This window comes from Paroedura picta, chromosome 4 (genome assembly GCF_049243985.1).
Source record: "Paroedura picta isolate Pp20150507F chromosome 4, Ppicta_v3.0, whole genome shotgun sequence".
Classification (NCBI taxonomy): Eukaryota; Metazoa; Chordata; class Lepidosauria; order Squamata; family Gekkonidae; genus Paroedura; species Paroedura picta.
Genome location: NC_135372.1, coordinates 127376342 through 127403148, shown reverse-complemented (window position 1 = coordinate 127403148; position 26807 = coordinate 127376342). Strand labels below are relative to the sequence as shown.

Below are 26807 nucleotides of genomic sequence, written 5' to 3'. Positions count from 1 at the left end.
GACTACCCCTTTACTAGAAGGCTTTCGGCAAGCTGACCTTTCAGCTTTCCAGTCAACAATAATACTGGCCTCCCCTGCAAGGCTGTTGTGAAGATTGCTGGGGTGATGTGCGGCAGACGGCTTTGAGCACTGGAGGCTATTTTTGTGACTCAACACGCTCACTGCAAGGGTGGGTTCCCTCCTGTGCTGCCTGCACATGGGCAGAGTTTCCAAGAAGACTAGCAACGCTCCCCTATATGCACTTATTCCTGTCTAAGTCCATTCACATCAGTGCAGTGAGAAGCGGTTAAGTCTGTTTAGGATGGCACGGGGATTGTGATTGCAGAACCAGCATCTGTTCCGGGTTGCTTAATTTTTGTGCGCAATGAGCATTCTTTCTATGCATCAGTCCAGGAGTGGGAACTGTTTGGTGCCGTCTCAGAGGCCCATTCCTTGGCTTGGCAAGGTCAAGCAATTGGCTTGCAAGATTTCTATGCTTTCCATTTTAAAACATTGGATTTCCCACCCCCCCGTATGAGATTACAAAATTGGTGTAAGGAGTTTGAAATCTTGGGCTCAGGACAGAATAGAGTGAGCTGGTGCTAGTGCTGAGAAATGGCTAGCATTTTTTTTTAAAATGAGAGCCATTGGGACCTTATGAACAGTCTGGACTTCACGCCCTTTAACCAGGGAAGCCACCTGAATCTCAGGTGTGTAGGGGCTGCTGGGGGCTGGAAAGGCACTAGGTGCACATGCAAAATAACTTTCTTCTTTGATTATTACTTGGTGTGTTTTTGGGCTCTGCCCTGGCATTGACAACAGGTTCTTTGGTGCTGCTGGGGAGATTTGGAAACTATCACACCACGCTGCGGAGGTGTACCAAACATCCACGTTTCACCTGGCTGGAGAGTTTGGATTCTTTTTCTTCCTGGAAAGTCTCTGAGCCAGCTGCTCGAAGCCCCATTGAGCATGCCTGGGCCCAAAGCTCTCCTCTCTCTGACATAGCTTCTTCCCCAACCCCCAAGGTGCGCAGGGAAGGGTCTGCACTTAATTTGACCCTTCAAAGGGCAGCGTATTCTTGAACTGCCTTCTTACTGAGGGCAAATGACCGATGGGGAGAAGAGGCAGCTCTCGTGGGTTCTCCACCTGCCAGGCTCAGTGAAGTGCGAGACACCTGGGAGGGCGGCAGCAGATAGGGAAGGTAATGAACCCGGATACCCTGAAAATTAAAGACACCCACCTGGAGGAGCCAAGCATATATTTTTCCCTCCTCGACTCCCACATTTACCTGTTTACAAGGCAATGAGTCAGTCCCAGAATAAAGGACACCGATTTGAACCAAAACATGTAATTAAAGAAAGGAGGAGTGTCTCTCTCTCTCTTTCTTTTCCAGAGCAAAGGCATCCCAGCCAGCGCGGGGAGAGAAAATGGCACTGCATCTCAGGAGAATGTGAAGCAATCCTGCGGTGTGAGAAACGCTGTAACGTTAAGCCAGAGGAACAGGTATTGCATTATGTGATCCAAACAGTCAACTGTTCGCAAAGAAGTCTCAAACCTCAGGTTGGAAAAGAGGAAGGATTCAAGAAAAAAAAAAATCCGGTGATACAGTCCCGTATTCCTTCTTTTCTGAAATTGGTTTGCAAGGCTAGTGGGGATACAGTCCCATATTCCTTTTTTTCCTGAAATCGGTTTGCAGTGCCACCTCCTCTCCCCGACCCCTCCAGCAACCCCCCCCCCCACTTCCCAAGGTAGCTGTTATCATGCTGTATTTGATCAGCAATCAAACTTTACAACATGGGCTCTTTGATCGGATTCTCTTCCAGTTAGGATTCTAGTCCTTATGGCTATAATGAAATTTGAAATCAGGCAGGCTGCATGGGAAAGGCCCCGCAGCTTCATGTGGTTTGCCGTGTGTTTATTTGTGCCGCTTTCTGCTCTTAAAAATTGTTCTGTTTTTTTCGGTAGCAGGAGCCCAAGAGCAAAACCCCTGCATGCACTTTCAGGGGCTTCTGTGAATTTCCATGAAGAATTTCCATGGTTCTTATATGCCGCTTTTCCCTACCCGAAGGAGGCTCAAAGCGGCTTACAGTCGCCTTCCCATTCCTCTCCCCACAACAGACACCCTGTGGGGTGGGTGAGGCTGAGAGACCGCTGATATCACTGCTCGGTCAGAACAGCTTTATCAGTGCTGTGGCGAGCCCAAGGTCAGCCTGCTGGGTACACGTGGGGGAATGCAGAATTGAACCTGGCATGCCAGATTAGAAGTCCGCACTCCTAACCACTACACCAAACTATCTCTCAACGTTCATTGGTTACCTCTTTTCTGCATTTGAAGTGCCTTCACAACCCTTCTCTCTAGGGGAGAAGACACACAGCACAGAGAGTTCTCTACCCTGGATGGTGGCTTAGACCAGAGGTAGGCAAACTGTGGCCCTCCAGATGTCCATGGACTACAATTCCCATGAGCCCCTGCCAGCTGGCAGGGGCTCATGGGAATTGTAGTCCTTGGACATCTGGAGGGCCACAGTTTGCCTACCCCCGGCTTAGTCAAATGGATTCTAAAGCAGTCTCATCATGACATAGCTGGTGAAAGAGTGCGTAGTTCTCCTTTCTGTGTCGTCTGTCGTATTCGCCCTTCCTTTGGCCTTTTCTTTAACGGCAGCTCCACTGCAAGGGAAACCGAGAAGGGGCAGGAAAGGATCCGCTGCGCTCTCCTTTCTGGTAAGGCTGACAAATTCAGGAGGAAACACAGCCGCTTTCTCACACACCTCCTACGGCCAGTACTCGGCCACCAGTTTGGGCTGTATAAAAGGAACCGGCATCGTCATCAAAAAAAAAAGAATTGACATGACTTTTCCCCTGACTTTGTCAGTTTCACAAGCCGGAGAAGGGGAAGGTGAGGGAAACCGCCCGTGGCGAAAACCCACACAGGCGTAGAAAAAGGAGCCGTTCCCTAGTAAGGTGGCTGCCTTGTGCCTGTTACTGGAAAGACGCTTCCTTGCAGGGAGGAGAAGTCAAAACGTGAGAAGGCCGTCTTCAGCTCTGGTGGTGGTGGAAATTACCCTCAAGCTTCAGCTGACTTGGGGTGACCCAGTAGGGCTTTCAAGGCAAGCGTTGTTCAGAGGCGGTTGGCTTGGAATCACGGCTCTGGACTTCTTTGGTGGTCTCCCTTCCAAAGCCCAACCAGGGCCAATCCTGCTTAGCTTCCAAGATTGGTCTAGCCTGGAACATCTTGGCCTGGGCACCTACATGGTAATGGAGGACTCAGGTGGGGTTTAGATACAATGCATCTGACACACATGCATACAAGATGGAGCTCTTCCACCAGGCTTATAGTTGAGGTGAACAGAAAGTACAGACAAACAACGAATTGGGCTTCCCTCCCCCCCCCCCAATTCTCCCCCGCCCCATACCATCTCCTTACCTATATGTATTACCAGAAGGTTAGAAGGGAACATCATCTTTGTAGGGATTTCCTATTTTAGCTTTGCTAATTTAGCTTTGCTAGAGAGCCAGTTTGGTGTAGTGTTTAGGAGTGCAGACTTCTAATCTGGCATGCCGGGTTCGATTCTGCACTCCCCCACATGCAGCCAGCTGGGTGACCTTGGGCTCGCCACTGTGCTGATAAAACTGTTCTGACCGAGCAGTGATATCAGGGCTCTCTCAGCCTCACCCACCTCACAGGGTGTCTGTTGTGGGGAGAGGAAAGGGAAGGTGACTGTAAGCCGCTTTGAGCCTCCTTCGGGTAGAGAAAAGCGGCATATAAGAACCAACTCCTCTCTTCTTCTCTTAAAATTGTATGAATATTTATGCTTTTATTGAAACTAATGTTTGTTGTACACCGCCCTGAGATGACAAGTCCAAGTGGGGCGATATGAAAATCTAAATCTAAATAGATAAAATAAATGTAATCCCCAGGGAGGTTGAAATATGACTGAAAATCCTCCCACCTGCATGCATATCTATTGATTTTTTAAAACTTTGTTTATTTATTTAAATCCCACCACTCCCATATAATAGCTCGTGGCAGGTCACAAGGATCTCATTAAAAAATCCCATTAAAACCCCCATTAAATGGACATACCGATACAATATAAAAATACACATCGAACCGGTGAAATAACACAAGCCCCGTGCCCAAGATTAATACCCCCTGTCGGGGAGGAGAGGGGGCCTAGCTGGCAACGCCCGGGTGCTAACACCAGCAACTCCATCGTTCACACACTAACAGAGAGACAAGCTGTATGACCTGTTTGTTTTATGACATGTGTGAACTCAGTTTAAAAAGGAGTGGAAACCAGCCTACAAAAACATCTTGTGTTTCCCTACTTCCTTTCCCCTTCACTTTCTGTCTCAAACAAATTCTGGAGCCCTTTCCTGTTTTCTTACATACTGCTACAGCTGTTGCCAGTCATTCTTCTGAATTCTCAAAACTCTCCAAAGTTATCAAAATATGCACATCAAAATAAGTACTTGATTCAGGTGAGTAAGCAATAGAACAAAGCTTGACGCCAGCGGCCCTTTTAAGACCAACGAAGGTTAATTCTGGTTTTAAGTCTTGGCAGCTAACCTCCCCACACACCCCTATATGAAACACTTGGGGAAAATGATTTCATTGTCTCTGAAGAAGGGTCCATCTACACATGCTGAGTCCCTCAGTTCTGATACCCAGAAATGAAATTCCTTGTTTGGTCATGGAGGTGCCCCTGGAGTCAAACTGAACTCCCCCATCTGTTTGTTAACTTTTGTATTTATATGCTAATTTGCTGCCATTCACAGCTCCTACCAACAGCTTTAATCCAATCTCAGCTATATTTATCACCCAGTAATGCATCTTGACTGACTAGCCCTTCCTGGCAACTAGTCCCTGCCCCACCCTTGCTCTACTTAAATGTAAGGTCTGAGAAAAAACTTTCATTGTACCTGAAGAAGTATGCCCACACACAAAGTATATCCCAAACTAAAATTTGTTGACCTTAAAGGTGCCACCAAACCCAGACTTCATTGTAAAATAAGTCCTGTCTTCTAAGCGTGAAGCTTGTGCAATTTCAGGGAAGGATTTGAGGCGTTGATACTTATTGGCAATAAAGACCCGGGTCCCTTAATCAGTTTGGGATTCCTCTTCCATCTGCTAAATCAGGGGTAGTCAAACTGCGGCCCTCCAGATGTCCATGGACTACAATTCCCAGGAGCCCCTGCCAGCATTCGCTGGCAAGGGCTCCTGGGAATTGTAGTCCATGGACACCTGGAGGGCCGCAGTTTGACTACCCCTGTGCTAAATATACAGCGGCTTCCCCATGGACTTGCTTTAGCACCCAACTGGGGTTTGGGGTGTGGAATTAAGGCCATACATCAGGCTTTCTCAACCAGGGTTTCGTGAAACCCTGGAGTTTCTTGACAACCCTGGGAAGGTTTCCCAAATGGATGGTAGTTAATTTTTAATATATTTTTTAAATGTGTTAAACATTTATCAGGTGATATGGCCATATATGGTCATGTTGACCTGCCCTCCCATCCCAAAATGGCTAATGATGGGCCTGGAGGGGGTGGGAAGGGGAGGGACCTCAGGTGGTCATGTACAGAGTTATGCTTCCCATCCATATTCTGCACGATCTCACCACTTCTGGGGTTTCACGAAGTACAAAGAATGTGTCTCAGTGGTAAGAAAGTTGAGAAAGGCTGGCGTAGATGGTCATGTCACCCACTCAGGCCATGTTGGCAAGAGAAAGGGTACAGTTTGACTGTGCTGGTGGAATGCAATGCCCAAAATATTGAACCTTGGCATGGGAAACAGAAATTTGTATTGAAATCCTAAGGACACTGTCCTGGAAGTAAGCTCCTTGAATAAACAACACTTACCTTTGAGCTGATGTGCTTAAGATTGCTCAGAAATAAGTCCCATGGAGAGAGCCAGTTTGGTGTAGTGGTTAGGAGCACTGACTTGTAATCTTGGTGAGCAGGGTTTGATTCCCCATTCCTCCCCCACATGCAGCCACCTGGGTGGCCTTGGGCTTGCCACAGCACTGATAAAGCTGTTCTGACTGAGCAGTAATCAGGGCTCTCTCAGCCTCACCCACCTCACAGGGTGTCTGTTGTGGGGAGAGGAAAGGGAAGGTGAGTGTAAGACACTTTGAGACTCCTTCAGGTAGAGAAAAGCAGCATATAAGAACCAACTCTTCTTCTCTCTCAGCCTCACTTCCCTCACAGGGTGTCTGTTGTGGCGAGAGGAAGAGAGGGTGATTTGAGACTCCTTCTGGTAGAGAAAAGTGGCATGTAAGAACCAACTCTTCTTTTTCATATTCAATGGGCCATTGTCCCAGGAAAGAATCCTTAGGATTGCAGCTTTAAACCCCTATAACATCTTGACTCAGTCTGCTTTGCCATAATTCCTTTCAGTTAATGGTTAACATGGGCCTCTTGGAGTTAGGGTGAGCTCAACATGGAACAATGAAATAAGAGTATGTCTGGGGAAATGCTTAGTTAGACAAAGCAGCAGTGAAATAACTTTGTCCCTAACCTTATATCCTATGTACCAGACCCCGTGGCTGCTTTAGATTGCACTGCAATGGGTGCCCCTTGGGAGAATTTCAATAGGCTTAGAATGGAATAACTCTGCTTAGGATCACACTGCTTAGGATAACTCTGCTTAGGATCATCTCTCCATCCCAGCCCTAATTTTACTTATGAGCCTCCCTAGAAGTTCAGAGCAAGATTTCAATAACAAGATCAGCATCCTACAAAGAACCATGTCAATGATAATTGTATGCATGGTATATCAGGCCCTGGACTGCCCAGGCTAGCTCAGTCTTGGAAGCTAAGTGAGAACTGCCGTAGTTAGTACCTGTAGTGGAGGCTGCCAAGGAATTCCAGGGTCTCTGTGAGGAAGGACGGGAGGGAGGGAGGGAGGGTAGGTTCTTATATGCCACTTTTCTCCACCAGAAAGAGTCTCAAGGAAGACAATGGCAAATCGCCTCTGTTCATCTATTGCCTTGAAAATCCTATTGGGTCACGGTAAGTCAGCTGCATATCATGAGCGAATGCGTTTGGTGCTTCCCACAAGCATTTCTTTTAGTCCCGTTTCCAGACTGGGATCAGGAAGTCCCAGGTTCATATAGCCACTCTCCCTCCAGTATATGATTCTATGAAAGGTGGGGGGCAAAGGGGAAAAAAGAATGACAATGATCACATGACTTCCCTCCTCCCATCCTTTTCCTCTTCCTCCCTTTCCTCTCGACTCCTCCCAACTTTATTGCCCCTGATATATAATACCTATAAGCCAGCAGCAGGCCGTGATCCCTTTAATTTTAACTCCAACTCAGTTTTATGGCAATTTATTGCGTTGCTTTTATGATTTGAAATGTTTGTATATTTGTCTGATGTTCACCGCCCTGAGACAGCTGGTCCAAGAGGGGTGGTATATAAATCTAAACATAAATAAAAAGCAAATTTCAACAAAGAAACAATCAGGAGTAGTAACATGAACTCCTTGTTCAAAGGAGGGATAAAGGGATCTAGTGATGTAGTGAGAGCCGCAGGCACAGATGGCTTTTCAACAGGGTCATGGAGGTGTATTCAGTGGCTACTAGCGATGGTGACTAAAGGGAACCTCCACATCCAGGTGCAGTCAACCTCTGAATACCAGAAGAGAACATCAGGGGGAGGCCTTGGTGGGAGAGCCAGCTTGGTGTGGTGGTTAGGAGTGCGGACTTCTAATCTGGCATGCTGGGTTCGATTCTGCGCTCCCCCACATGCAGCCAGCTGGGTGACCTTGGGCTTGCCATGGCACTGATAAAACTGTTCTGACAGAGCAGAAATATCAGTGCTCTATCAGCCTTACCTAGCTCACAGGGTGTCTGTTGTGAGGAGAGGAAAGGGAAGGCGACTATAAGCTGCTTTGAGCCTCCTTCGGGGAGAGAAAAGCGGCATATAAGAACCAACTCTTCTTCTTCTGTGCTCTGTTGTTGCACCTTTCAAGGAACTGGCTGGCCACTTCATGAGATTGGATGCTTGTCTGACCCAGCAGGGCTGTTCTTGTTGGCAGAGGTTCAGTATGTTTTGCGTCAGGCATCAAATAAAGCCAGCATACATATAATATCAAGAAATTGTTATATACAATTTTACCTCACACCCGCAATCCTTTACATAAAATGCTCCTTTACATAAAATGCTATTATATGCTCAGGACACTATGGCCCTTAGTCAATTCTGTGGACCGAAGGCCAGATATAAGAGAATGTTTCAAAAGCAGGCCATGGTCAAGGGAAATACTTTCAGTGTCCAATAAGTGTCATGTAGAAGCCAGCCTTCTTCCAAACAATTCTACAGGTCAACTGTATAAAACCTCCCCCCGTCCCATTTTTTAATTTGGCGGCACAATCACCACAAATGAAGATCTATGTGGGATTGCCTGTGTCAAGCCTTCACCTTTCCTCTCCTAGGGCTACTTCCCAAAAATTCAAAGCTGGCAGCAATGGGTGCACAACCAGGATTCTCACTTAGACATCCTGGGGATCCCACATCTGGCTGGTACTCCAGAAATTTGGCTGGCTCCCGGTTGAACTCCGGATTAAGCTTAAGGTTTTGGTAATCACCTTTAAGGCCATATGCAGTTTGGGCCCAGTGTATTTGAGAGACCACCTCCCTGCCTATACCCACAAAAGAGTCTTATGCTACACCACCTCCAACTGGCTGCGGATCCCTGATCCCAGAGAAGTATGTTGGACTTCAACAAGGGCCAGAGCCTTCTCGATCCTGGCCCCCACGTGGTGGAACGAGCTCCCTGAGGAGATCAGGGCTCTGACAGAACTTGAACAGTTCTGTAGGGCCTGCAAAAGGGAGCTCCTCCACCAGGCATTCACTTGAGGCCGACCGACTCGGAACATCTGCTGGTCCCCCCCCCCAGACGCCCTCTCAGGACTGAAAAAAATTGATCTCCCAAAGTTGCTGTTCCCATAGATTATTAAGATGATTATTGAAAATTGCACATATTGAACTGTTATAATGTTTTATTGAAAGTTGTACGATGTTACAGACTGTATAATGTTCCATGTAAAGTTATTCAATGTTCAATGTAAAGCGCCCAGAACTGCAAAGAATGGGCGGTATAAAAATCTAAATAAATTTAAATAAATAAATAAATCTCTTGCTGAGGTGATTTCTGTGAGTTCAGCACATAGCAAATTTCCCAGCCCCAAGTCTTTCTGCAAACCAAGAAAGGATGCATCTCATTATTCAGTGGGATAATTGGACCCAAAAAAAAAAGCCACTTTGATCTAATCAGATTGTCTTCCTGGTAGGTACGTTTTTCTGAAACTGTCCTGCAGGATGGTCAGCTTGGCCCATGGGTCCAGAAGGACGGTGTTCCCGAATTGTGGAGCAGACAAGGATGTCTCCGTGCTCTAGTTATCCTGGTTTTGCATCCCGTTCTTGATTGATCTGAGCAGTAATAATGGGGTTCCGGGGAAGAGGCTATCTTGGGATCTCAGTCTCAGGTTGTTGCGCTGGTGTGTCTCATGATAAACACATGTTTGCATAAGGGAGTCGGGGGAGGAAAATCAGGGAGGGTGGCGCTTCCATTTCAACTCACTTCCAGAGTTTTATTTTTAACCCAGATGCTCATTCCAGCTGGGGTGGCTCATATTCTAATTTGTTGGGAGGGCTACAGCTACGCCATGGAAAGGAGAAGGTGGCTTGGTTGTCGGGTGTTCAAGGCCTCCCTGGCCGCTGATGTCTGGGTGCGGGATAGGGTTGACGGCTCCATTTTGGGGAACTTTTGGAGGTTTGGAGGTGGACCCCAAGGAGGACGGAGACCTCTGCTGGGGTGCCATGCCGGTGGATCACAAAGGCACAGCAGCCCATGCGCCTCAAGCACCCCCCATCCAAAATACCCTCTCAAATAAACCAAACAGGGATGTCCAGCCTCCAGATGGGGCCTAGGAATCGCCCAGAATGACAACTCATCTCCAGATGACAGAGATCGGCTCCCCTCGAGAAAAGGGATGCTTTGCCCAGTGGGTTGGTCATGTCTCTGGATTCTACGCACCCAGCTTCAGATCACAGCAGTGCAGAGAAGAGGGCTGCCGGGTATGCTCCAGGTGCTCTAAGGAAGGGATCCTCAACCTGTGGTCCTCCAGATGTTCATTGATTACAATTCCCACGAGCCCCTGCCAGCAAATGCTGGCAGGGGCTCATGGGAATTGTATTCCGTGAAAATCTGGAGGACCACAGGTTGACTACCCCTGCTCTAAGGTGTCCAGCTCCCTCAGTCTGCTATTCAAAGCATGCCTCCCAGAGAGAAAATGCCTAGGAGTGTGGAGCCCTCCCTCCCTGCTATCAGCTTGCGTTGTGTGCTGGTGTTCTTTTCAGCTCGTCCTGTTTCATGTTCGACCTCTGACCCGGCACTCCCAACCTTTGCAACTCGTGAGGTTGCACAACCTCGGCTTGATCTGGCCACACAATGCTCTTTGCCCCACAGAGAGACATCACCTGGTGTCCGGCAGCTCCTGTCTCTTGCCTTTGGGACAGCGTGACCAGAATACCTGCTTCTACCTTGGAAAAAATTTCCAGGACGGCAGAGAGGTCACTGGAAGCAGCTGCTGATTGGTCTCAGGGTGGGGGGAGCTGCCAGAGTCATTCTTTTTCAGGATGGAATTTTGAGACAGCTTGTGGACATTTCGCAGAGTGGAATTTGTCGCTTCCCGTGAACAGTGGAGGATAAATTCTTGAGACAACTGTCTGTGAACCACATCAGATGCAAAGGCTGGGCTTTATAGTTCATTGATGTTGCCAGATTTAATGCGCGTTTACTTGGGAGCAAGGCCTATTGTCTTACTCCCATCTAAGTGTGCTTGGGATGGAAACCTTTCATTTGACGGACACATCTTTAGGTGTCCTGTATCGTTGCCTGTAGCATGAAAATGATTTCATTGGTTCTTTAATTGGTCCAGCAAGGAAAGAATCAGATAGATCGCCCGACCGTTTGCGGATTGATCACTGAGATCCACAAGAGATGGATGCAGAATACAAACAGTTCTGCATTGGAAAAAGTGCTCCCTGCCATAGAAATATTAAATACTTGGCTAGATGGCCATCTTCCCCATAGAACAGAAAGAAGAATGATCAATATCTGCATCCAGATCAGAGAGGGTTAGACCTGGAAAAATCCCCTTGTAATAAGATCAGGAAGAAATATATCTGGACAATAATATTATAATGGTCGGGGTATCTCAAAATCTGTAACTCGAGGAAATAACAGATATATCTCATTTGTACAATTCTCAAAAAACAAAAATATTAAATTCAGCCTGGAGAAAAGGAGGTTGAGAGGGGACATAATAGCCCTCTTTAAGTATTTGAAAGGTTGTCACTTGGAGGAGGGTAGGATGCTGTTCCCATTGGCTGCAGAGGAAAGGATGCATAGTAATGGGTTTAAACTACAAGTACAACGATATAGGCTAGATATCAGGGGGAAAAATTTCACAGAGTAGTTCAGCAGTGGAATAGGCTGCCTAAGGAGGTGGTGAGCTCCCCCTCACTGGCAGTCTTCAAGCAAAGGTTGGATACACACTTTTCTTGGATGCTTTAGGATGCTTAGGGCTGATCCTGCGTTGAGCAGGGGGTTGGACTAGATGGCCTGAATGGCTCCTTCCAGCTCTATGGTTCTATGATTCTAAATACTTGCATATATGTTTGATTAGTTTGTTAGAGATATACACGTGTGTGTACAGCGCCCTCATGCATCTCTCTCCATATTTCCACTATGTCAAAAGGATTATATCAAGGATGGGATTAGATTTCTCCCCCATGCTTGATTCAAGTATGCCCATTTCGGTTTTGCTTCTTGCTTGTGAGAAAGAACCATGGGCCTTCATTACTGCCCCACTATCTGTGCCTTTGTATGGAACACCATTTGTGCAGCTGCTGCCTGAGCACGCATGAAAGCTGCTCTGTATGCAGTTGGACCAATCAACTGTCAGGGGTGGTATTGTCTACTCTGATTGGCAGCAGCTCTCCAGGGTCTCAGGCCTTCAAAGGCTTTTCCTTTGTAAGCAGGAGGTGCTGGGGATTGAACCTGGACACTGCTGCACACAAAGTCGATGCTCTGCTACTGAGACACAACCCCTCCCCATACCAGAAGGCACATAAATAGCATAAGAGGAATCACAGGAATCACCAAGACAGCGGCAAAACTGGGGCAGGCTGGAGCCGAAGGTAGTGTGAGCCAACATGGAATCAAAAGGTCACAAACGTGGGTGGAAGGAGAAGAGTTGGTTCTTATATGCTGCTTTTCTTTACCTGGAGGAGTCTCAAAGCAGCTTACAATCGCCTTCCCTTTCCTCTCCCCACAACAGACACCCTGTGAGGTAGGTGAGCCTGACAGACCCTTGATATTATTGCTCAGAACAGCTTTATCAGTGCTGTGGTGAGCCCAAGGTCACCCAGTTGGCTCCAGCACAGGCCCTCTCTGCGGTTGCTATGCAGGCCTATCTGTTTGTCTCCTTTTTCCCCTTTCTATAAAATAATGTTTTTATCTTATTTCAAAATGAACAAGAACATGTAAAACTAAGGAGAAAAACAACCTAAGAAACAACAAAGAAAATAAAAAAATAGTCTGCAACTTAATTCATTGTATCTGAACCCTATACACTAATTGGTACAAGTCTATGAATATATTACCCATTTACATATATTACAATCTGAAAATGTCTTCAATTTACCAGATTGGTCTCGCTGGAGGACCTTTGCCCGGAATTGCCCCTCCTCACAAAGTTGCTTTTGATTGGTTCATTGTACATCATTGAGTGTTCCAGAGCTGGAATCAGCAAAGGGGGAACAAAGAGACCCCAAATGCCTACAAAGGAACAGAGCAAAATCAAACTTCCCTCGGCAATGGTACTCCATTAATTTCTGTCATGGGACACAACCCAGAATCTAGGCAAGACCATGGATTCCAGGGCTGATTCTGCACTTACTTTGTTTTTTCTGTTGTGGATCCTACTGAATTCAGATCGATTTGAACTCGGGTCTTCCTCCCTCCACCATCCCCCCACTTGAAACAGAAAGTGTTCTGCACTTGATTGGGGAAGCTCAGCGGGGAGGGGAACCTAGCACAGCAGGAGTCTCTTTTCTTGAATGAGGAGGGGGTGGGGAGAAGATTGGAGACAGCAGAGAGGGGTGGGAAACTAAGAGGCAAATCTCTGCTGAGAGAAGTTAGGGCTTCTGGAGCACAGTCACTTTAAGACAAGCAACCGGGAACCAGGAAGTCTTTGAACTGACACCCTGGCCAATCAGGGAAGACTACTTTGCTACAAGGCATGGAGAAGGGAGTTAATTCGCAAAACAGAAATCTGCACACTTACTGATGCCAATCTTTTAAATATCCATTTCTGGATATCGCGGGGGAAAGGTAGGATGACTCTAGACCAATCATACATGTTGCAGAGGGAAAATCCCAAAATCAAAATGGAAATTGAATTCAGTGTAGACATCAGGGATTTATTCAAACTGGGAGTGTGTAAAAAGCCCCATGGAGACTACTCTGTCAATGACTTCAGTTCTTGTGTTGAATTCCCCAGACTGTTCGCGTCCTTCCAATTCATGGTCTTTTTACCAAATACTAATAAGAAAAATGAAAGGGTACGCTCGTTCTAGTTTTGTCTGCCATTGAAGGGCGATGGTACCCAGCTCAACAATCATTTCTGTCATTTATAAACAATAATTTCTTCATGGCACATGGTGCTTTCTGGAATAACAGCAAGAGAAAAAGGGCAGTCCCTGCCCTGAGGAGCTTACAGTGAAAATATTAACAGAATGGGGGACAATATCAATGGGACGGAGGGCAGGAAGGAACAAGGGACTTCCCTAGACTCTGGCTGAATAGGCTGGGGCATGTCTAAGATTTCAAAGGGGCTTCCAAGTTGCACTCGGTTTCAACAGTTGAAGGCCCAGATCAATGGTGTTTAACTATTTAGAGGGCCAATTGTACAGGAAGTTGGAGTTCAGTGACTGGAACTCCTGATATGTTTTCAATTTCTAAAAGGCAGCTGCATGGATGACCTGGAAAAAGGGACAAAGCCCCACCCTGCACTGTTTCTCTGATCAGGAGAGTGGTATATAATTATATTTTAAATAAATAAATACTCATCTTTTGCCTGCCTTTCTCCCCTGAAACTGGAATTAAAGCAGCCAAAGAAGGGGAGCATTTTCAATCAAAAAAATTGCTGGGGGAGAGAATCCCCCCCCCCCATACGCAGTGTCATGGCCTCAGTCCAAAGGGATGCAACCTCATGGCTGCTTCTTAGAGAAAAGTAACGCCTTGGGAACCCCACTGGCAGCATATCATTTGACCCTGAGGTGTATTTGAGCCAGTCTGGTGTAGTGGTTAAGATCCTCTAATCTGGAGAACCGGGTTTGATCTCCCCTCTCCTCCACATGCAGCCAGCTGAGCTACCTTGAGCCAGTCACAGTTCTCCCAGTAGCACCCTCTACCTCCCAAGGTGTTTGTTGTGGGGAGAGGGAGGGAAAGGTATTTGTAAGCTGCTTTGGGACTCCTTCGGGTTGTGAAAAGCATGGTATAAAAAAACCGGCTCTTCTCTTCTTGAATTCTTGGGAGATCTATGATCCAGTTTGGATGGGGGGGGGGAGGAATATCTTCCTCTTCCACACGGCTTTGTGTATTGAAACAGATCACACAGAATCTATGTGGAGGAGGGGTGTGTCTTTTTTTCCCTTCCAAAATTAGCCCCAGAATGGGGTGAAATCAGGTATTCTAGGTAAAAACTGCAGGAATTAAACAGCCTCCCTCTGAATTAACTTCCGTGCAAGGCTGTCATTTGCTTTATAAAGAAAATTCTGGGGCAAACGAGTCACAGGTCTCCTTGGCCCTATGGTGTCATCCTTGGCAAGGTTACCCCCTCCTAAGTCCATAGAAATCCATGGGCTTAGAAGGGTGTGACTCTGTTTAGGATTGCACTGTTGGTGTTCTCATCTAGTCAGACCTGCCTGTTGGAATGCAGGGCAAGGCTGCCTACAGATTACACAAGCACAGGATCAGGTGCACAGCTTCTGGCTGCAGGCTAAGCACCACTTTCTCCCCCTCGTTGCTCCAGGTCCAGGTTCTGGCAGGGAAGCAGACCCCACTGTGCCTGCTTCAGAGAAGCTACCCCCTCTCCCTTCCCTTCCACTTCCAGAGCATCTGCCCCAGCTCCCAAATGAAAGGGCTGTTAAAAGTCACATCCCTGCCTTTTAAGAGCCCCCACTCACCCTTGTTGTCAGACTTACTGGTGACCCCAGTGGTACATAGGGGTGGTTCACTGCAAAGGGTTATGGTGACTGCCGCAGGCCACTGTCTCTGAGTTAACGCCTGGCTTTTGCACCCCTGCATCCAAAATGGGCCTTTCTTGGGAGCTGGGGAGGCAAACTGCAAATATGACACCAACCCCTCCTTATTTGCTTTTAGGCTGCCAGGGGAGGGGAAGAGAGAGTTCTTGATTGAGCCAGCTTGGTGTAGTGGTTAGGAGTGCGGACTTCTAATCTGGCAAGCCTGGTTTGATTCCCCGCTCCCCCACTTGCAGCCAGCTGGGTGACCTTGGGCTCGCCACGGCCCTGATAAAGCTGTTCTGACCGAGCAGTAATATCAGGGCTCTCTCAGCCTCACCCACCTCACAGGGTGTCTGTTGTGGGGAGAGGAAAGGGAAGGTGAATGTAAGCCGCTTTGAGCCTCCTTCAGGTACAGACCGACACTCCTTGTGTCCCCTTTCTGTTATTAATACTTTGGGGGGGGGGTCCCCCTTGATTGGGTACGGTGACTGTATTGCCAAAGCTGAGCAGGGGCTGAGGGGCTGCACCCGGCTTCTCTCTCCCCGTGGGCGGTCCTGGTCCAAATTAGGACTGTGCGTGCGTGCAAGGGGTCATGGGAGATCTCCGTCCAGTCTGTTTGGCCTCTCCGTCTTTCCCGGAACATCAGCGCTTGAATACAGAATAATTCCCGCCATCACCACATGGGAAACCGGCTGCATCAAGAGGGCGCCTTCTCCTGTTCCGACTTCACTTTCCAAAAGGGGAACTTGCCTTGTTTCAGCACAACCATTCTTTCCCCCACGCCTTTTGGGCGCCAGGTATGCCGAGTCAGCATACGCCGAGCGGGCCAGCGGCCGCATCACCTACTAGCGCTCGACAAAAGGAAGATGATCCCACAGCGCCATCTATCGTCCTACCAGAGAAACGAAGCGGCTGGATCAGTCTTTCAAGTACTACATTGACAGATCCTGCTTCCGGGAGGTTTTCTGCTATTCCTCAAGCCACTAATACTGATTTGTTGGGGGCACTGGGCTGCCAAACTTCACCATAGGCTAGTGGGCTGATGAGTCCAGAAATTCATGTGAATAGCTCAAGGGCCATGAAGAACGGCAGAACGGGAATGAAAACCACATCACACCATAAAACTAGACTGACCTAGTGGCCAGCCAGTTCCTCTGGACAGGGCACAGAGTCCAAGACTTACCTGATGTTGCCTTCTGGCTGTGCTCCTCAGAGGATTAGGGCTTCCAAAAGCAGATGCCCCCCCCCTCCCATGGCTAGGAGCCGCTGATAGACTCATCCTCCCTGGAGCTACCTCATCCCGTCCTACGTGTACTTACCAGGGAGTAAGCCCAAGGAGATACGGGCTGCTTCCCCATAGTGAAGATTCTCCATGTTGTTCTTATCGCCATTGCAAAGGCAGGAGTGTATGGAGCAGCAATAGCACTTCCATCTGGGGATCAACTGCCTTCCCCCTCCCACATCTTATGCATGTACTGTCCAGAGGAACATCTGCCTGCCCACCTGTTGCCTCAGGGTCTTGCAAAGCCAAACACCTGCCTTGGTCTAGCAAGGTCATCTCATCAACAAATGCAAGTCTTTCAGAGTGCAGAATCTCATTACTTATCAAGCAGCCAGGTGAGCAGATGACCTCCTTCCCTGAAAGCCTTCTGGCTGATTTCTCTGCTCCATACATGGGCAGGGAACCTCTACCCTGCCAGCCATTTTGTCCACCCTGCCTGGGAGCCATCTGTTTTTGTCACCTCTTGGGGAAACACCCTCCTTTGATTCAGAGCCAGGAAAACCATAGATTCTCATCCAGAGCTTGTCCTGAATTCCTGGGCCAGATATTATAGGCAGTCTTTTGTATTGGCTCCTGTAACGGTTGCTGCTCTGTACAGTCTCATCCTCTCCACTTGCCCAGGGGCTGCCAGCTCTGCTTTTCTTTCTCTGGGCCTTGGGACATTTGTTTGCCGCATGGGAGCTCCCCTCCACTGCCTCTGGGAGTTCAGCCTAAATCCCTTACTCTCCACTTGTAGATCCTCTAAACAGACAACACACTGGAAGTTAAGGTGATGTCACTCTCCTGAGACTTGGAGCTTTAGAGAAAGAGAAATGGAAGTTGATTCCCCAAATACGGAGAGAAAAGTGATTTTGTCAGCGTGGTGTAGCAATTAAGAGTGGTAGGTTCTCATCTGGAGAACTGAGTTTGATTCCCTGCTCTCCCACATGCATCATCATTCTCCCAGACCTTGAGCTAGTCACAGTTATCACAGATCTCTCTCAGCCCCACCTGCCTCACAGGGTGGGGACAGGAAGGGAAGGCGATTGGAAGCTGTTTTCAGACTCCTTCGGATGGTAAAAAATGGGGTATAAAAACCAATTCTTCTTCTGTTCCTTCTTCAACCAAGCAAAAGCTCCCATATTATCAGGTAAGGGTATCGGATAAGCCAGTAAATACTGTGAATTCTGAGATGCATTTGGAGAGTCATCCAGAGCATCCTATATGCAAGTGGAGTAGTAGTTAAAGTGTTGGTCCACAATAATGCAAACTTGGGCCTGTCACAGACTCAACCTAAGTAGTGAGGAAAAGAGAGCGGGGGAAGAAGTATTTTCCTTCATTCTTCTTTTATCGTTGTAAACCACTATGAGCCCAATTGGGAACAGCGGTATATAAATCCAAAAATAAATAAATAAATATAAATAAATAAATACACAAATGAAATATTTACTCCAACTGCCTCAGTTAGTGACCTCTTCCCTCTCCTCTTACGGAGTCCTCTTTCTTAGGCGGAGATTCAGACTATTACCAGAAAAAAATAATTAAAACTGGATGATTAATTGTTGACGGCATGTGGTTTCTGGAAACAGGAATAATTTCATTTGGGAACGATTTAACAGAGATAATATGTACAGGCCTGGACCAGGTTAGTCCTGTCCCCCACCTGCTGGAAAACTGCTAGGAAGAGAGAGGAGGAGGAAGGAAGAGGCGGTTGATATCCAGGTGTGCTGTCTGTTCATAGATAACTTTGGAAGGGCAGACAACTCCAACAAGGTGAGCCACAAGATGGCGCTGCTGTAACACCTCTTACGGGTTTCTTCACCCAACGCCTTGGAAGGGGAGAGCATCTGTCTTTCTCTAGTTTTGTTCACCTGTCACAAATGTTTGCCTTTCAGTGGTAATATCTTGCTTGGGATCAAAATGTGGCTCACCCTAATTGGTTTACTTGGACTTTATTTTTGCTCAGTTGTAGTGACGGCCACAGGAACAAGCAGCTTAGATGGATTCATGAAGGAAGCGTCTATCAGTGGGTTCTAGCTCTGATGTGTGTGGGGAACCTCCACATTCAAAGGCACTAAACCTCTGAATCCCAGAGCCAGGAGGCAGCATTGGGGAAGGCCTCGAACTCCATGCCCTGTTGTTGGCCCCCCAGCGGAACTGGTTGGCCACTGTGAGACAGGATGCTGGACTAGATGGGTCACTGGTCTGATATAGCAGAACTTATGTTCTTATCAGGAAAGGCCTCAGCCTCTATTCCCAGTTGCTGATCCACAAGAGTAACTGGTTGGCCAGTGTATGAGACAGGATGCTGGACTAGACAAACCACGGGTCTGATCCAGCAGGGTTCTTCTAATGTTCTTAGTTGCCTGTCCACCCCCAAGTTCCTCAAGGTAGCCCACAATGGATTCAAGTACTGAACCATTTCCCTGTTAAAATTCACATAACCTGAAGAACAAGAAGAAGAGCTGACTTGTTGTACCCCATTTTTTACTACTCAAAGGTTTCTCAAAGCAGCTTATAAGCAACATCCCTTCCTCTCCCCACAACAGACACCCTGTGAGGTAGGTGAGGCTGAGAGAGCTCTGAGAGAACTGACTGGCCCAAAGTCACTCAGCTGGCTGCATGTGAAGAGGAGTGGGGAATCAAACACCAGTTCTCCAGATCAGAGACCGCTGCTCTTAGCCTCTATACCAAGCTGGCTCTAAAACATCTAACATAAGTCCAGGTGTAAAAGGAATAGGAACTGTTCCTCTTTAATCCTGCTTGAAGGCTCTTCCGAAGAAGAAAAGTATTTTCTTCAGTATAGAAAGGGGTGGCCCCTCTCTTCTGGGGGGAGGGAATTCTACAGTGGGTATGTGTGGCCAAAAGGTCCCTCATCAGCCCAACATCACTTCCTTACTTTCCCGCTGACAGTCGCTGTTTATAATGTTCATAGAGGGCTGGTTCAAGTATTTCATTATCATTTATGTAGCTCCTTTATTTATGGTCCACCTTTCTCCCTGAGGCTAATGATGTATTAGAATACTTTGAAACGGTGCAATAAAACAGTATGCAGCTTTCAATAAATAATGCAATAAAACTTGGAGATAAAAGGAAGAAGAGCTGTTTTTTTTTGTACCCTGCTTTTTACAATGCAAAGGAGTCTCAAAGCGGCTCACAATTGCCTTCCATTCCTCTCCCCACAACAGACACCCTGCGAGGTGGGTGGGGCTGAAAGAGCTCTGAGAGAACTGTGGCTAGCCCAAGGTCACCCAGATGGCTGCATGTGGAGGAGGCGTGGGGAAACAAACCTGGTTCTTCAGATCACAGCCTGCCACTCTTAACCTCTACACCAGGCTGGCTCTCAAGAAGCACAATAAAAATCATATAGGGCATGACTTACTCCCAAAACAAATGAAAATTGAATGACATGCTTTAGAAAACAACTCAGTACAAAGAAAACACATGTGAATGTACGAACAGCCTGCTGGATCAGACCAGATTAGATCAGCGGGCTACCTAGTCCAACATGATATTGCACTCAGTGGCCAAGCAGTTATCCTGGAGGGTAAACAGGGCATCGAGGCCAGGTCTGCCTCTAACTATGCTAAATTCACGTCTCCTCTGTTGCCCCCTACAGGTTATTCTTCATATTCTGTTCAATCATGTACAATACAGATCATGCCTATTCCAACGATCTGTAATTAAATAACGTACATTGAGGGTAGTCCTAGATCAGTGGTTCTCAACCTGGAGGTCGGGACCCCTTTGGGGGTCAAACGACCCTTTCACAGAGGTTGTGGCAGGGCAAGCAGCTTGGCCGGGGGGGGGGGGGTTCTACACAACTGCCTTGTGGGGTAGATCAAGATAGAGTGTTTGTCTGTCTGGAACAGTAGAAAAGAGCTAGATTGGCATGGTGGGATAAGAGACAGAACTGAACTGAGAAACCCCAGAAAAAACCAATGTATATACAATCATGAACCATGGATCTTCACGCCATTGGTCAGTTTTGGTTTAATTTCTGTGAAAGAACACTTGCATAATTTTATGATTGGGGGTCACCGGAACATGAGGAACTGTATTAAAGGGTTGCAGCATTAGGAAGGTTGAGAACCACTGTCCTAGATGTAGATTTTCTTCTCTCTATCCACTGTTGCCACTTCAAAAAAGCTATGGAGATGCTGGAAGGTAGGCAGGAGAAGCTGTTAACAGGACAATATAAAACTGTGTGAGTGGTCAAAATCAGTCGACTCTGCTGCCCTGCTCTACAGCAGGGGTAATCAACCTGTGGTCCTCCAGATGTCCATGGACTACAATTCCCATGAGCCCCTACCAGCAAATGCTGGCAGGGGCTCATGGGAATTGTAGTCCATGGACATCTGGAGGACCACAGGTTGACTACCCCGCTGTTGTCGGCAGTGGTATAAAGAACAAATTGTGCACAGTCGCTGTCTTAGCTGCTGCAGAGGTGTGCTAGTCCCGGAGGGGGGTGAATCCAGGTGCAAGAAATTAGCACGCCACTCAGGGAACAGGTAGCGTTGGAAAGCCTGAACTTCTAGGTGCTTTGCTGGACCGAAGCCAATAGTAGCTGGCTGGTTCTCATCTCTTCAGAGCCGTTGGGGTGGGAGGCTTTGTAATAATAATAACAACAGTAATAACAAATTGTGGAAATCTTTGATCCTTTCTCAGCAGAGGCAATAAAGAGAAACCTAACTACTGAACAGAGGCACAGAGGTCCACTGACTTCTTTGCTTACTCCTCAGCAAAGAAACACGGTCAAAGACTCTGAATGTCTCTTTCCACCACCCGTCATCCTTGTAAAATGCTATTGTTTTTGCTTCAGGTGACAGAAGCAGTGATTGAGAAACGGTGATATATCCTACGGTTGCCGACTTCCAGGTGGGTCCCAGAATTACAGCTGATCTCCTGATGACAGAGGCAAGTTCCCCAGGAGAACATGGCTTCGGGCTGTGGTCTATATGACATTGTACTTTGCTGGGACCCTTCCCCTTCACGAAAATTGCCTTTGCAGGGTCCACCCTCAATATCACCAGGTAGCATCCAACCCTCTGTAGAAAGCAGCTACATATAGAAGCTGCTACTGAGGCTACAAAAGAGCCTCTTGTGGCGCAGAGTGGTAAGGCAGCCGCCTGAAAGCTTTGCCCATGAGGTTGGGAGTTCGATCCCAGCAGCTGGCTCAAGGTTGACTCAGCCTTCCATCCTTCCGAGGTCGGTAAAATGAGTACCCAGCTTGCTGGGGGGTAAACGGTCATGACTGGGGAAGGCACTGGCAAACCACCCCGTATTGAGTCTGCCATGAAAACGCTAGAGGGCGTCACCCCAAGGGTCAGACATGACTCGGTGCTTGCACAGGGGATACCTTTACCTTTACCTTTACTGAGGCTACATTCGCATGTGTGTTTCAGCTTTTTAATTGCGTTTAATGGAAACATCATGTGATAAAAACAGGACATGGGCGGCGCTTCCTCATATCATGCTAATTAGGCATAATTATCTGCTATGCAGTATTCTCCTCTGCTGAAGCAAGCAGGTGTATTTGTTTTTTATATGCATCTTGAAAAGCTGACGTGCCCTTTTCTGGTAGGACATTTTATGATATTGTTTTGTGATACTGCCTGTTCCTTTTTTTTTTTATGATGCTCTGTTACAATTTGAGATGAAGCCTTCTGAATTCATTATCCATGTTTATCTGCACCATGTGAAATCTCCGGCTGTAGTTTTTTATTTTATTTATATTCTTTCGGCTTATATGCCGCCCCTTGCTGTGATGTCTCAGGATGGTGTACGTAGAACAGAGAGAACAAGAACATACATTAAACATTTGCAACCATTTGAAACAAAGAAATATAATGGTCATAGATAACCAATGAACAGCATATGACAATAACCAATGAACAGCATATGAACAGCATACCAGATGAATTGGGACGTATTGAGTGTTGATCTTAAAGTTTCCTGGAGATTGGTTTGAGTATGGGAGTCCTTGTCACCAATCTTATCCAAAAGCCTGATGGAAGAGCTCAATTTTGCAGGCCCTACAGAACTGTTTGAGTTCTGATAGGGCCTTGATCTCTTTGGGGAGCTCATTCCACCAAGTCGGGGCCACGGATGAGAAAACTCTGGCTCTGGTCAAGACCAGGCGGATGTCTTTGGGGCCAGGGATCACCAGATTGTTGGAGTGGATGGAGTGAGTCACTCTTTGGGGAGCAAAGGCAAGCAGATGGTCCTTGAAGCATGTAGGATCCTGACTGCGTATGGCCTTGAAGGTGAGTACCAGCACCTAATACCTGATCCAGTACTCAATTGGTAGGCAGTGCAGCTGCTGGAGGATCGGGGTAATGTGGGCTTTCCATGGTGTTTGGAAGAGAACACAAGCAGCTGCCTTTTCGGACAATTATAGTTTCCAGAGCAGGAATAAGGGAAGGTCCACATACAGAGAGTTGCAGTAGTCTAGTCTAGAACTGACTGTTGCATGGATCACTGTGGCAAGGTATTCTGGGATCAGATAGGGCACTAGTAGTTTAGCTTGGCAGACATGGAAGAATGCCAGCTGTTCTACTCTCGTGACCTGAGCTTCCATGGTTAAGGAATTCCATGCATGGAAAGCCTGTGGATTTTCCTATGTTCCTCTGTATTTCTGCAGGCTATTAGATTATGAACAGGCTTTAGCAAATGTGCAGACCTGTTGTTTTAGTCGGTCAGTCAGATCTTTATTACAGTCACAGACCAGCATATGGAAAATGACCTGTTGTTTAAATGGGGCAAGATACCAGGTCCTCAGTGTGATTGTGATGCAGCCTGTCAAACTGTTTTCCATCTGTCACATGAGTATGAGCATCGTGCTTTCCAGGGTGATGTGACAGAGCTCTTTGTACTCTCCGCAGCTGCAATTGAGTAGACTGAAAACTTAAATATCAGCATTGAGGAAGAATGCCCAGTCTCTCTGTATAACCATGGTACTTACTTGGCCATGTATTTTGTATTGTTGGATGCTCCCTGCACGTAGTTCTGCCGTACAATGCATAAATGTCCCTTTCTGCAGCTCCTTCTCACCTCTGGAAAGATAATTTCTGAGTCTAGGATACCAGTATAGAAGAACAGGGTACAGCCCTCCAGAGGGTATTTGGGGATCTCCTGCTATTACCTCTGGGCTACAGAGATCAGTTCACTTGGAGGAAAGGGCCACTTTGGAAGGTGAATGCCACAACATTATGCCCTATGGAAGCCCTTCCCTTCCCAAACTTTGCCCTCTTTAGTAGATTACTATGTTTGAACAACGACATTTGAAGAAGATACTGAAGAAGAATCATCGAAACAGACTTTTATCTGGAATTCCGTCTTTGCACTTTTATATTTCGGATGCCTTTCTGTACCTACAATTGCAGCACCAATTTTTGTAATAAGAACTCTGTGGAGTCGATTGTTTCATATTAACCATGCCTTTGGGGAGGGCGGTAAATGAATGAATGAATGAATGAATGAATGAATGAATGAATGAATGAATGAATGAATGAATGAATGAATGAATAATGTAGCTTGGAGAATATTACTCTATGTATATTTGTTGTAGGTTAACTTCTAACACAAATGATTTTGTGTCTGCCTACACCGTGGTGCATTCTGCTTTTGTATTTAATATTTTCATACTGTGTACTCTTCTTGTTGTTTGACTCTGGGTGATATCGCCACATTGTTGTTGTTAGGTGCAAAGTTGTGTCCGACCTATCGCGACCCCATGGACAATGATCCTCCAGGCCTTCCTGTCCTCTACCATTCCCCGGAGTCCATTTAAGTTTGCACCGACTGCTTCAGGGACTCCATCCAGCCACCTCATTCTCTGTCGTGCCCTTCTTCTTTTGCCCTCGATCGCTCCCAGCATTAGGCTCTTCTCCAGGGAGTCCTTCCTTCTCATGAGCTGGCCAAAGTATTTGATCTCCTCTAGGACTGACCGGTGTGTCCAAGGGACTCGCAAGAGTCTTCTCCAACACCAGAGTTCAAAAGCCTCAATTCTTTGACGCTCGGCCTTCCTTATGGTCCAACTTTCGCAGCCATACATTGCAACTGGAAAGACCTGGAAAGCCTTGACTAGACGCACTTTCGTTGGCAGGGTGATATCTCTGCTTTTTAGGATGCTGTCTAGATTTGTCGTAGCTTTCCTCCCCAGGAGCAAGCGTCTGTTAATTTCTTTGCTGCAGTCCCCATCTGCAGTGATCTTGGAGCCCAGGAAAATAAAATCTATCGCCACATACCCCCCACCAAATGATGACAAAGAAGAGTTGATTTCAATACCCCACTTTTCACTGCCCAAAGGAGTCTCAAAGCGGCTTACAATCACCTTTTTCTCTCCCCACAACAGACACCCTGTGAGGGAGATGAGGCTGAGAGAGCCCTGAGATTGCTGAAGAAGAAGGGTTGGTTCTTATATGCCCCTTTTCTCTAGCAGGAGTCTCAAATTTGCTTACAGTTGCCATCCCTTTCCTCTCCCCACAACAGACACCCTGTGAGGGAGGTGAGGCTGAGAGAGCCCTGATATCACAGCTGATCAGAACAGCCTTATCAGCTGGCTGCATGTGGAGAAGCGGGGAATCAAACCCAGCTCACCAGATTAGAAGAAGCTGCTCTCAACCACTACACCAATATAAAGGGGGAATAAGCTTCACAGAATGTTGTTGCTTTTCTATCATTATTATTATTCTTTTATCAACTTGCACCCCTTAAAGATTGGCTCTTCCCCAATGATGTATCTCCTCTTTGGAGCAATCCCACTGAGATCACTGATACGTGTATGAGCAGAATTTCTTTTTTTGCCATCAAGTCACAGCTCACTTATGTGACCGCAGGGTTTTCAAGGCAGGAGAGGAACAGAGGTTGTTTGCCATTGCCTGCCTCTGTGTAGCAACCTTGGTATCCCTCAAGGACAGGTCCCCCATCCAAGTACAAATGGGAGCCAACGCTGCTTAGCTTCTGATGAGATCAAACTAGATCTGGCTAGCTTGAGGTACCCGGGTTGGGGCAGGCTTCGAGAGGACCGGATCGTAAACATTTTTATAAAGCCTTAATGCAGACTTTCTCAACCAGGGGTTCATGAAACCTTGGGGCTTCTTGACAACCCTGGGTTTCCTGAATGGATGGGAATTAATTACATTTTTATATTTTAAAAAATTTCTTACACATTTATCAGGTGATAGGACCATATGTGGTCATGTTGACCTGCCCCCTCCCAAAATGGCCATTGATGGGCCTGGTAGGGGTGGGAAGGGAAGGGGCCTTGGGTGGGCCTGTACACAGCTCTGTTTCCTAACCATATTCTGCATGATCTCGCCACTTATGGGGTTTCTCTAAGCCTGATGAAAGTTTCAGGGGTTTCTCAAGGGCAGAAAAGTTGAGAAGAGCTGCCTTAATGAATATAAACTGTCTCAACATGGAACAGGCTGCCGTCCCAAGCTCACTTTCTAAGAAATAAGACTTGCTGAGTCAACATGCCTAGGATTCAAATCAAATATAAATTTCGTCTTTCTTCTAGCCCACAGCATTCTCACAGCAGGACATCTTGGGGAAGAAATTACCAGTGTAAGTATGAGTCCCTTAAATTGCTACAGGTTCTTTCCAGCAGCGCTGGACCTGCTGTTGACTACATGCTGTTGGCTTATTAAAGCAACTGTTGACACTCAGCAGCATTCAGCGTCTTGAGGAAGCAGAATTATTTGCTCTGACCTCCTGACTTCCAGTGTCACATAAAATTAAAAGAACCCCAGCTTACATAAGTAGCAGAATTAATTGCCAGAGGCTTGAATAAAGAAATCTTGACTGATGTGCGGAAATGAATTTGGGCGGTGCCCCTCCCTGTTTGATTTCATTGGCACGCTTGGGGACACCTCATGCGAGGCTGGAGTTTATGAGAATGAAGACTGAGACTTGTTGAAAATTTTAAGATTAAGAAAGTTCAAAACAGACCAATGAAAGGTGGGAAGTCCGTCGTCTCATCTTCGGTATTCTATTTGTCCAAGATTGTTACATCTCTGCGCTTCTGACGTGGAGTTTACAAGACTGCAAGATTTGAAAGAGTTTTTTTCAAGGACTTCTCACGTATGCTGTTCAGCGTTGCTGAAGAGCAGTTTGCTTGGACACTGTGATGCATGTTTTTTGTAACACTTAGGTCTCTATCTTCTCTTATCACTTTTGTTAATATATTGAATTGGACACTTGTTTGGTATCTATTGATTAATGGCTGCTGCTTTCCCCATTCCAT

General features: G+C 46.8%; 1 long non-coding RNA gene across 1 annotated transcript; it reads left to right on the top strand.

Moving 5' to 3' along the window:
• LOC143836374 (uncharacterized) lies at window positions 1-26807 on the top strand. Its single transcript, XR_013230589.1, has 3 exons — window positions 1-1482; window positions 21381-21436; window positions 26082-26807. It is a non-coding gene; the product is annotated as an uncharacterized LOC143836374 (long non-coding RNA).